This window comes from Myodes glareolus, chromosome 2 (genome assembly GCF_982192425.1).
Source record: "Myodes glareolus chromosome 2, mMyoGla1.1, whole genome shotgun sequence".
Lineage (NCBI taxonomy): Eukaryota > Metazoa > Chordata > Mammalia > Rodentia > Cricetidae > Myodes > Myodes glareolus.
In genome coordinates this window covers 116174614-116187663 of record NC_142027.1, presented here as the reverse complement: position 1 = coordinate 116187663, position 13050 = coordinate 116174614, and the positions used below count along the sequence as shown (strand labels likewise).

At 39.9% G+C, this 13050-nt stretch overlaps 1 long non-coding RNA gene and 1 pseudogene across 1 annotated transcript; one reads left to right on the top strand and one right to left on the bottom strand.

Moving 5' to 3' along the window:
- Positions 1-5794: 5794 nt before the first annotated feature.
- On the top strand, positions 5795-8072 carry LOC125400185 (large ribosomal subunit protein uL29 pseudogene; annotated as a pseudogene).
- A 1509-nt stretch (positions 8073-9581) lies between these two features.
- On the bottom strand, positions 9582-12813 carry LOC125400197 (uncharacterized). The gene is made up of 3 exons (XR_007231893.3): positions 12572-12813; positions 11374-11530; positions 9582-11053 (listed from the first exon to the last, which is right to left on the bottom strand). It is a non-coding gene; the product is annotated as an uncharacterized LOC125400197 (long non-coding RNA).
- Between the last annotated feature and the right edge of the window lie 237 nt (positions 12814-13050).

Sequence of the window (13050 nt, the reverse complement as noted above, 5' to 3'; positions counted from 1 at the left end):
AATTCCATCAATTGGTTGGTACTACATGCCTGTAATTCCACTTTGTCGTTGGTAATACATGCCTGTAATTCCAATTCAGTGGTGTAACTCATGCCTGTAATTCCATCAATTGGGTGCTAAGACATGCCTGTAATTCCATTTTGTTGCTGGTAATACATACCTGTAATTCCATCTTGTCAGTAATAACCCATGACTGTAATTCCATCTTGTGGGTGTCAAATCATGCATGTAATTCCATTTCGTTGTTGGTAATATAATCCTGTAATTCCAACTTGTGGTAGGTAAGAAATGCCAGAAATTTCATCTGGTGAGTAATAACACATGACTGTAATTCCATCTCATAGGTTGTGAATCATGCCTGTAATCCATCTCATTGTTGGTAATAGATGCCTGTAATTCCATTACTTGAGTGGTAAAACACGCCTGTAATTCCAACTCAGTGGTTTAACTCATGCCTGTAATTCCATCAATTGGGTGCTAAGACATGCCTGTAATTCCAATTTGTTGCTGGTAATACATACCTGTAATTCCATCTTGTCAGTAATAACCCATGACTGTAATTCCATCTTATTGGTGGTCAATCGTGCCTGTAATTCCATCTCGTGGTTGGTAATACCTGCCTGTAATTCCATCAATTGGTTGGTACTACATGCCTGTAATTCCACTTTGTCGTTGGTAATACATGCCTGTAATTCCAATTCAGTGGTGTAACTCATGCCTGTAATTCCATCAATTGGGTGGTAATACATGCCTGTAATTCCATTTTGTTGCTGGTAATACATACCTGTAATTTCATCTTGTCGGTAATAACCCATGATTGTAATTCCATCTTGTAGGTGTCAAATCATGCCTGTAATTCCATCTCATTTTTTGTAATTCTTGCCTGTAATTCCATCATTGGGTTGTAGTACATGCCTTTAATTCCATTTTTTGGTGGTAATACATTTCTGTAATTCCAACTGGTCAGTAAAAACACATGACTGTAATTCCATTTGAAAGGTGGTAAATCATGCCTGTAATTCCATCTCGTTGTTGGTAATACATGGCTGTAATTCCATCTGGTCGGTAAGAACACATGACTGTAATTCCATGGTAAAGGTGGTAAATCATGCCTGTAATTCCATCTCGTTGTTGATAATACATGCCTGTAATTCCATGTTTTCGGTAATAACACAAGACTGTATTTTCCCCTGGTGGGTGATAATACATGCCTGTAATTCCATCAATTGGGTGGTAATACATGCCTGTAATTCCATTTTGTTGCTGGTAATACATACCTGTAATTCCATCTTGTCGGTAATAACCCATGACTGTAATTCCATCTCATTGGTGGCCAATCGTGCCTGTAATTCCATCTCGTGGTTGCTATTGCCTGCCTGTAATTCCATCAATTGGTTGGTAATACATGCCTCTAATTCAATGTTGCCAGTAATAACACGTGACTTTAGTTCCTTCTCATAGGTTGTAAATCAGGCCTGTAATTCCATCTCATTTTTGGTAATTCTTGCCTGTAATTCCATCATTGGGTTGTAGTACATGCCTTTAATTCCATTTTTTTGGTGGTAATACATTTCTGTAATTCCAACTGATCGGTAAGAACACATGACTGTAATTCCATTGTAAAGGTGGTAAATCATGCCTGTAATTCCATCTCGCTGTTGGTAATACATGCTTGTAATTCCATGTTTTCGGCAATAACAGAAGACTGTATTTCCCTCTGGTGGGTGATAATACATGCCTGTAATTCCATCTCGTTGTGGGTAATACATGCCTGTAATTCCATTAATTGAATGGTAAAACACGTCTGTAATTCCAACTCAGTGGTGTAACTCATGCCTGTAATTCCATCAATTGGGTGGTAATACATGCCTGTAATTCATTTTGTTGCTGGTAATACATACCTGTAATTCCATCTTGTCAGTAATAACCCATGACTGTAATTCCATCTTGTGGGTGTCAAATCATGCCTGTAATTCCATTTCGTTTTTGTAATGTAATCCTGTAATTCCAACTTGTGGTAGATAAGAAATGCCAGATATTTTATCTGTTGAGTAATAACACATGACTGTAATTCCATCTCAGATGTAAATCATGCCTGTAATCCATCTCATTGTTGGTAATAGATGCCTGTAATTCCATTAATTGAGTGGTAAAACACACCTGTAATTCCATCTCATTGGAGTAACTCATGCCTGTAATTCCATCAATTGGGTGATAATACATGCCTGTTATTCAATCTCTTTGTGGGTAATACATGCCTGTAATTCCATTAATTGAGTGGTAAAACACACCTGTAATTCCATCTCATTGGAGTAACTCATGCCTGTAATTCCATCAATTGGGTGGTAATACATGCCTGTAATTTCATTTTGTTGCTGGTAATACATACCTGTAATTCCATGTTGTCCGTAGTAACCCATGACTGTAATTCCATCTTATTGGTGGTCAATCGTGCCTGTAATTCCATCTCGTGGTTGGTAATACCTGCCTGTAATTCCATCAATTGGTTGGTACTACATGCCTGTAATTCCACTTTGTCATTGGTAATACATGCCTGTAATTCCAATTCAGTGGTGTAACTCATGCCTGTAATTCCATCAATTGGGTGGTAATACATGCCTGTAATTCCATTTTGTTGCTGGTAATACATACCTGTAATTTCATCTTGTCGGTAATAACCCATGATTGTAATTCCATCTTGTAGGTGTCAAATCATGCCTGTAATTCCATTTCGTTGTTGGTAATATAATCCTGTAATTCCAACTTGTGGTCGGTAAGAAATGCCAGAAATTTCATCTGGTGAGTAATAACACATGACTGTAATTCCTTCTCATAGGTTGTAAATCATGCCTGTAATTCCATCTCATTTTTGGTAATTCTTGCCTGTAATTCCATCATTGGGTTGTAGTACATGCCTTTAATTCCATTTTTTGGTGGTAATACATTTCTGTAATTCCAACTGGTCAGTAAAAACACATGACTGTATTCCATTTGAAAGGTGGTAAATCATGCCTGTAATTCCATCTCGTTGTTGGTAATACATGTCTGTAATTCCATCTCGTTGTTGGTAATACATGGCTATAATTCCATCTGGTCGGTAAGAACACATGACTGTAATTCCATGGTAAAGGTGGTAAATCATGCCTGTAATTCCATCTCGTTGTTGGTAATACATGCCTGTAATTCCATGTTTTCGGTAATAACACAAGACTGTATTTTCCCCTGGTGGGTGATAATACATGCCTGTAATTCCATCAATTGGGTGGTAATACATGCCTGTTATTCCAATTTGTTGCTGGTAATACATACCTGTAATTCCATCTTGTCGGTAATAACCCATGACTGTAATTCCATCTCATTGGTGGTCAATCGTGCCTGTAATTCCATCTCGTGGTTGGGATTACCTGCCTGTAATTCCATCAATTAGTTGGTACTACATGCCTGTAATTCCATTTTGTCGTTGGTAATACATGCCTGTAATTCGATGATGCAGGTAATAACACATGACTGTAGTTCCTTCTCATAGGTTGTAAATCATGCCTGTAATTCATATCATTTTTTGTAATTCTTGCCTGTAATTCCATCATTGGGTTGTAGTACATGCCTTTAATTCCATTTTTGGTGGTAATACATTTCTGTAATTCCAACTGGTCGGTAAGAACACATGACTGTAATTCCATTGTAAAGGTGGTAAATCATGCCTGTTATTCCATCTCGCTGTTGGTAATACATGCCTGTAATTCCATGTTTTCGGTAATAACACAAGACTATATTTCCCCCTGGTGGGTGATAATACATGCCTGTAATTCCATCTCGTTGTGGGTAATACATGCCTGTAATTCCATTAATTTAGTGGTAAAACACGCCTGTAATTCCAACTCAGTGGTGTAACTCATGCCTGTAATTCCATCCATTGGGTGGTAATACATGCCTGTAATTCCTTTTTGTTGCTGGTATTACATACCTGTAATTCCATCTTGTTGGTAATAACCCAAGACTGTCATTCCATCTTGTGGGTGTCAAATCATGCCTGTAATTCCATTTCGTTTTTGTAATATAATCCTGTAATTCCAACTTGTGGTAGATAAGAAATGCCAGATATTTTATCTGTTGAGTAATAACACATGCCTGTAATTCCATCTCAGATGTTGTAAATCATGCCTGTAATCCATCTCATTGTTGGTAATAGATGCCTGTAATTCCATTAATTGAGTGGTAAAACACACCTGTAATTCCATCTCATTGGAATAACTCATGCCTGTAATTCCATCAATTGGGTGATAATACATGCCTGTAATTCAATCTCTTTGTGGGTAATACATGCCTGTAATTCCATTAATTGAGTGATTAAACACGCCTGTAAATCCATCTCATTGGAGTAACTCATGCCTGTAATTCCATCAATTGAGTGGTAATACATGCCTGTAATTTCATTTTGTTGCTGGTAATATATACCTGTAATTCCATCTTGTTGGTAATAACCCATGACTGTAATTCCATCTCATTGTTGTCAAACGTGCCTGTAATTCCATCTCGTGGTTGGTAATACCTGCCTGTAATTCCATCAATTGGTTGGTACTACATGCCTGTAATTCCATTTTGTCGTTGGTAATACATGCCTGTAATTCCATCTTGTCGGTAATAACCCATGACTGTAATTCCATCTTGTGGGTGTCAAATCATGCCTGTAATTCCATTTCGTTGTTGGTAATATAATCCTGTAATTCCATCTTGTGGTAGGTAAGAAATGCCAGAAATTTCATGTGATGAATAACTGTTATTCCATCTCATAGGTTGTAAATCATGCCTGTAATCCATCTCATTGTTGGTACAACATGCCTGTAATTCCATTAATTGAGTGATAAAACACGCCTGTAATTCCATCTCATTGGAGTAACTCATGTCTGTAATTCCATCAATTGGGTGGTAATACATGCCTGTAATTCTATTTTGTTGCTGGTAATACATACCTGTAATTCCACCTTGTCGGTAATAACCCATGACTGTAATTACATCTCATTTGTGGTCAATCGTGCCTGTAATTCCATCTCGTTGTTGGTAATACATGCCTGTAATTCCATTAATTGGTTGGTACTACATGCCTGTAATTCCATTTTGTTGTTGTTAATACATACCTGTAATTTCATCTTTTCGGTAATAACCCATGACTGTAATTCCATCTCATAGGTTGTAAATCATGCCTGTAATTACGTGTCATTTTTGGTAATTCATGCCTGTAATTCCCTTTTGTTGTTGGTAATACTTGCCTGTAATTCCATCTTTTCAGTAATAATACATGTGTGTAATTCACCCTTTTGGGAAATAATACATACCTGTAATTCCATCTTGTCTGTCATAACACATGAATGTAATTCCATCTCATATGTGGTAAATGCTGCCTGTAATTCCATTTCGTTTTTTTGTAGTACATGCCTGTAATTCTGTCAATTGCGTGGCAATAAATGCCTGTAATTCCATCTTGTCGATAATATTACAGCACTGTAATTCCATCTGGTGTCTTGTAAAACATGCCTATAATTCCATGTTGTTGTGGATAGTACAACATCTCGAGGTTGATAATCAAAGCCTGTTATTCCATTTTGGCAGTAATAATATATGATTGTAATTCCATCTCTTTTTTGTTAATACATGCCTTAATTCCATCTTGTGAGTGGTAATATTTGCCTGTAATTTCATTAGGTGTGTGGTAATACATGCCTGGAATTCCAGCTCTTCAGTGCTAATACATACCTTTATTTCCATCTGGTGGGTACTAATCCATGCCTGAATTTCCATGTTGTCGGTAATAACACATGGCTGTAATTCCATCCTATGTGGTGGTACATGCCTGTAATTCCATCTGGTATATAGGAATACAGGCTTTTAATTCCATATTAGAAATACTTGCCTGTGGTTTCATCTTTTATTAATACATTCCTGTAATTACATCTCATAGTAATACATGCCTGTAATGCCATGTCTTGGTAATAATACATGGCTGTCATTCCATCTCTTAGTAATATATGCCTATAATTCCATGTCTTGTTAATGATACATGCCTGTAATTCTATTTTGTGGGTGATAATGCATGCCTGTAGTCCATCTCGTTGGTAGTAATACATGCCTATAATTTCATCTCGATAATACATACCTGTAATTCCTATCTTGGTAATAATATATACTTGTAATTCCATCTCTTGCATAATAATCCATGCCTGTAATACCATATCTTGGTAATAATGTTTGCCTGTAATTCCATCTTGTGGGTGGTAATACATGCCTGTAATTCCATGTGGTGGGTGGTAATTCATGCCTGTAATTCCTTCTGGTGGATGGTACTACTTGCCTGTAATTCCATCTGGTGGGTGGTAATTCATGGCTGTAATTCCATCTCACAGATCATAACATATGCCAGTAATTCCATCTTGTCAGTTAGCCTACAGAATGAGAAAAGATCTTCACTAACCCCACATCAGACAGGTCTGATCTCCAAAATATACAAAGAACTCAAGAAATTGGTCACCAAAAGATCACATAATCCAATAAAAAATGGAGTACAGAGGAGAGTCTAGGACCTCCCAGGAACTCCCAGAGCCAGGACCTCTGCCAGCCTGGGTGTGAATGAACCTGGATCCTCCGTGGGAATAGGCAGGAACCAGAGATCGCAGTGGGGCCAGACCCAAGTCTCGGACCTCAGAGAGAGTATTCCTGAGCCAGGTCCTCTGTGGGTTCAGGCATTGGTTTGGGACATCAAAGGGAATAGGCAGGAACCTGGAACCCCTGCGGGTCCCAGCGCGAGTCTGAGACCTTTGAGGAAGTAAGCAGCAGGTCCTCTGTGGGTTCAGGTGCACCCGGGCCTAGAACCTCCCAGGCAGTAGACCAGAACCAGAAGCCTTACCAGGTTCAACTCCAACCTAGGGACTTTACAGATACAGGTCAAAGCTGGTAACTTAAGCCAAAGTTACCCTGAGGCAAGGAAATCCACTTTGGACAACAAATTCCACAGAAGTGGAAATGAATGAGACTCCTAGGACAGAGAGAGCCGGAGGAAACAAGCTCCATCCGGAGCAGAAGCCAGGAGCAAATCCCGCCCTGGAAGCCAACCCAGACCTGGACCACTGGCAGATCAGGATTGAGCCAACGACCTGACTCAGAGTCTGCGACCTCCACCGGAATCGGACTGGGACTGAACCAATTACCTAAGACACAGAGAGAAAAAGCCCCACCAGGAGCAGAAGCCAAGAGCAAACCCAGTCCCGGGACACGGGCAGATCAGGACTGAACCAGTGACCAGATCCAGAGTCCAGCCGATCGCCACCAGGACAGGTCCAACTCCAAACCAGGGACTTCTGTAAGAGGAGATCCAGTACAAGGTTTACAGAAACAGATCAAAGCCAGCAGCCTAGGCCAAAATACAACTGAGACAGCAAACTCCAAAGGAGGAGACCAAAGCACAGGAACACTGAGCTACCTCCAAGAACACCGAATAACCAACAGGGTAACTAGAACTGTGACACTGACTGTACCACGAGGAACAACCATCTGAGTTTTGGATTCACTGGCACCTAGAAGACTATTCAACAGAATCTCAGATAGCCCCAACCACACCTATTAGAGGGAAAGATGAGCTGCTCCTTCTTTTGGACCAGGCGGCCTCAGCAGTGAGCAACACAGCCTTGGCCAAGATTAAGGCTCAGGACCTGCGGGGCAAGAAGAAGGAGGAGCTGCTAAAACAACTGGACGATTTGAAGGTGGAGCTACCCCAGCTTCGCGTTGCCAAGGTGACAGGCGGCGCCGTGTCCAAGCTCTCCAAGATACGAGTTATCCGCAAATCCATCGCTTGTGTCCTCACCGTCATTAACCAGACTCAAAAGGAAAACCTCAGGAAATTCTACAAGGGCAAGAAGTACAAGCCTCTGGACCTGCGACCCAAGAAAACGAGAGTCATGCGCCGGCTCACCAAGCACGAGGAGAAGCTGAAGACAAAGAAGCAGCAGCGGAAGGAGAGGCTGTACCTGCTACGCAAGTATGCGGTCAAGGCCTAATGGAAGGGGCAATAAAGTGCAAGACTGGCAAAAAAAAAAAAAAAAAAAGAGTAGAAAACGTAAGATCACATGTTACACCACAAAGAGCAACACAATACCAGTAAAACCTAAAGACCCTACCAAAGTAAGATCTGAACAACCAAGTATGGATGAACCAGAAGAAAATGATCAAAAAAAAAAAAAATAACCTCAAGAGAATGTTTGAAATTCTTAAAGATGAAATGAGAAATCACCTTTCCCTACCTAAAGAAAGATATACCTATGAAGATACAAGAAGCTTACAGAACACCAAATAGACTAGATCAAAAAAAAGTTCTCTCACCACATAATAATCAAAACACTAAACATACAGAATAAAGAAAGAATATTAAGAGCTGCTGTAGTAATGAGGAGTGGGCTGCATTCCCGACGCCCATCTAGCTTAACCCCGAAATAATCACAGAAACTGTATTCATTTAAACACTGCCTAGCCCATTAGTTCTAGCCTCTTATTGGCTAACTCTCACATCTTGATTCAACCCATTTCTATTAAATCTGTGTATCACCACGAGCTGTGACTTACCAGGAAAGATTCAGCATGTCTGACCTGGCAGTTTCATGGTGGGTGGCTCTCTGTCTCTGCCTCCTTTCTCCCAGCATTCTGTTCTGTCTACTCTGCCTATCTAAGCTGCTGTCCTATCAAAAGGCCAAGGCAGTCTCTTTATTTGACCAATGAAAGTAACACATAAACAGATGACTCTCCTACACCATTTCCCCTTTTTCTGTTTAAACAAAAAGGAAGGCTTTAACTTTAACATAGTAAAATTACATATAACAAAAAAGTTATCAAGCAAGAATTACAGTTCTAATATTTATATCTACTTTATCTTTTATCATAACTAAAGAAAACTGTAATTATTTATTCTTCAACTCCATCAAAGACTCCAGAAGGATATAATATTACCAAAGTAAACAAGAAATAAGCAACTTCCAAACTCTAGAAATGACAGAGACATCTCGCTGCCTGGACAGTCACCCAAAGTTTTTCTGTACCGTTGGTCTTCAGCCTACATGACCATAGTATCCAGCAGACTTTTCCATGGAGCAGGAAATTTCAAAGGCAGTTCACTCACTTTCTTTTGTGTCCTGCAGAATATCTCGCAGATGCAGACTCTTTCATGAATCAGGAACCCCAAAGGAACATCTCATCTTTAGGCAAGTTCTGCAGTCCTCTCTCTGCGGGTTCTCTGTGTCCAGCTCATGCAGCAGTCCAGGCAAGAGCAGTTTCTTGCCCAAATGACTAGCAATCTCCATAAGGAGCCTCTTTGAGGCCCATCTTCCTCAGGAAGTAGATTGGTGCTGCCAGGAGCAGGCATGTCTCATTGTCATGAAAAGCCCTAAGTTATTAAAACATCTTAAATGCCATGTTCTGTAGTCTTTGAAAGATATGAAGAACGCCTATCTAACTGAAATATATCTCTACATATCTAGAAAATCTAACTAACATGACTACAAGCTTGACTATTATTGATGAATATCCATTAACAACCTATATTTCCTAATTATACATTTTTAAATGAACTATACAATCACAATACCTTAATCAAGATCAGAAATATAATACATACATATATATAACAAAATTGACCTTAAATTGATATTAACAAAGCAAAATTTATACCAATGTAAATTATTCATATCTATGTCATATCTCCCTTTAAATGTAAAAGAGCATTTATAGACAATATTTGGGAATGTGGGCACAGTTATTTCTCTCCAAACTTCTTCCTGTTGTGTGGGGGTGCTGTTAATTAGGTCTTTCATGGTATAACCTGTGTGCTAGGTTCCTCTCAGTCATCAGTTGGGTGAAGTAATTTACTGAAGGTGTTCACGGTGACCTTTCAGGAAGGCATGATCTATCATACCATATTGGGGTAGAAGCAATCCACAGGGTCTCATCCTCTGTGAAAACAAAAGAAGACCCTCTTTTCCAATGCATCATATCCTTAGATCCAAATTCTGAAGTCAAGATAGCTTTATAATACACATGTTGGATTAGCTTAGCAGACCACACAATGAAATGTCTCTCTGTATTTAGCTCCTTCACAGTCAAAAAATTTAAAGAAAACACAAGAATATACAGAATCCAAACTCTCAGTAAATATTCCATTTTTACATGGCTTATTTTTCTTTATTTCTTTGAATCTATAACTATCTGTACTCTGTTTCTTTAAAGACTTTACCCTTTTTTTAAGCATTAACTTTACTTTATGATTTTTTAATACTCTTTTTTTCTCTCTCTCCCAAGCCTACTTATGTCTATCTAACACTATGACCCATTTAGAGGTCTTTTATGTCTGAATCTGTCCTATTGCATTGTCTGTAATTCTTTACTGTCCAGGAACATTTTTGCTTTGTGCTTTTAAATTGCTAAGTGCTTAAGAATCTAAGCTGTGACATTCCTCAATCAAAAACAGGTACTTCAGGCTTGTCCCGCCCTATTCAACATGGCAGAGCCACTTGTGCCTCTGAGTCAGTTGTGCCTCCGAGCTGCAGAGCGGTGGGCTGTTCTGAATGTTGGCTCCACCTCTCTCCAATTTCAAAATGGTGGATGTACCATTTCTGCTAGCTCTGGGGCCGCAAGGTAGGAGCCACACTCAGCACTTTAACTCTGAGACTGAGCGTGTGGCACATAAACTCTTTCTTTCTGAATTACAGTCAAATCTGCCATGCAGAGCACTGCGCAGCCTGGAAACATCTCTGTGTATGGTGGTGGGAATCCGCCATGCTCTCCCACTTTCCTAAGTCTGATTCCACCGTCAGCCCAGGCGGGGAGCCATTGGCTTAGTCTCAGAGTACTTTCTTGCCGATCCTGAGCAGGCACAAAACATCCAGTCTCATAAAAGCCATTGAAATGCTTTAAAGCCGGAGTTCAAGCTGGCAGCACAGCCCAGGAAGCCACATTTTAAAATGGTGTTGCTTTTTTTCTGCTGTTATTGTTGAATCAGGCAATCTCTCTAGAGCACACCCTAGAAAACAGCAAAAAGCTGTGTTAAACTCTATCTTTGTGTCTAGAATTCCATTTTAAGCCCTCTTAGGTTTTATGTAGAGTTAGTTACCACATTGGAGAGATCCTCTGATGGAAAAGGAGCAGCAGGCCGCATCCCACCACCCAGCTAGCTTAGCCCCTGAAATAATTACACTGAAACTGTATTCATTTAAACACTGCCTGGCCCATTAGTTCTAGCCTCTTATTGGCAAACTCTCACATCTTGATTCAACCCACTTCTATTAAATCTGTGTTCATCACAAGGTTGTGGCTTACTGGGAAAGATTCAGCATGTCTGACCTGGCAGCTTCATGGCGAGTGGCTCTCTGACTCTGCCTCCTTTTCTCCCAGCATTCTGTGCTGCCTATCTAAGTTTTGCCCTATCAAAAGGCCAAGGCAGTCTTCTTTCTTCAACCAATGAAAGCGACACATAGAAAGAAGTCCCTCCTACACCAAGCTGCAAAGGAAAAAGCCAAAGTAACATATAAAGATAGACCTATCAGAATTACTCCTGACTTCTCATTGAAGACAATGAAAGCCAGAAGGTCATGGTTAAGCATTATGCAGACATTCAGAGACCACGGATGCCAGCCCAGACTACTATACCCAGCAAAACCGTCAATCACCATAGAAGGACTAAACAAGATATTCCATGACAAATCTAGATTTCACCAATACCTAGCCACAAACCCAGCCCTACACAAAATACTAGAAGGAAAACTCCAACCCAAGGACAATGGCTACACCAACAAAAACACAGACAATTGATGATCTCATTACAGCAAATCCCAAAGAAGAAAAAATGAACAAATTAACATCACCAACAATGAAAACTAAATTAACAGGAGATAGCAACTACTGGGCATTAATATCCCATAATGTAAATGGATTCATCTCACCCATAAAAAAGCCTAGGCTAACAGATTGGACATGAAAACACAATCAATCCTTCTTCTGCATATAAGAAATGTATCTCAACTTCAAAGACAGACATTGTCTTAGAGTAAAAGGTTGGGAAAATATATACCAATCAAATGGACATAAGAAACAAGCAGGTGTAGCTATCCTAATATCTAACAAAATAGACTTCAAGATAAAAATCAATCAAAAGAGACAAAGAAGGACATTTCATATTAATCACAGGAAAAATCCATCAAGAGGAAATTTCAAAACTGAACATCTATGCCCCAAATACAAAGGCACCCTCATATGTTAAAGAAACACTTCTAAAGCTTAAATCATATATTAAACCCCACACACTAATAGTGGGAAACCATAACACTCCCCTCTCACCACTGGACAGGTCAAGTGAAATAAGAGAACTAATAGATGTTATGACTCAAATGGACTTAACAGACATCTATAGAATATTCCATCCAAACAGAAAAGGATATACCTTCTTCTCAGCACCTCATGGTACCTTCTCAAAAAATGACCACATACTCGGTAACAAAACAAGCCTCAACAGATACAAAAAAATTGGAATAACCCAATGTACCTTATCAGATCACCATGTGCTGCGGGAGCTTCTTCTGTTCCTTCAGCCAATAGCTGCTGAGATACCAGCCCATTGGGGTGTGGTCTCTCTCTCTTTAAAAAAGCAGTGACTGTCCTCCACTCTCTCTCTGGCTTCCGGCTCCATTCCCGATTGTGCAGATGGGCTGTTGTCTGGGATGGTAATCTGTAAGTTTTTCCCCCTTTGAATAAATAATCATTCTATTAATCATAATTCCAAGTTGGTGTGGGATTGTTTGTGACTTACGCCTTCATCTGGCACCCAACGTTTGGTTGTAGAACTCCCCCCCCCCCCCCCCCCGCTCAGCTGCCTGCCACCAGCTCAGCTAGGCACGAGCCCTCCCTCAGCTGTGGCCTGTGCCCTGTGTGTGAAGCCAGCAGTTCAATATAAACTATCACGCAGTGGCTTTTCTTGCTGCAATTCTTTATATTTTCTCATTACACACCTCATATTGGCTTCAA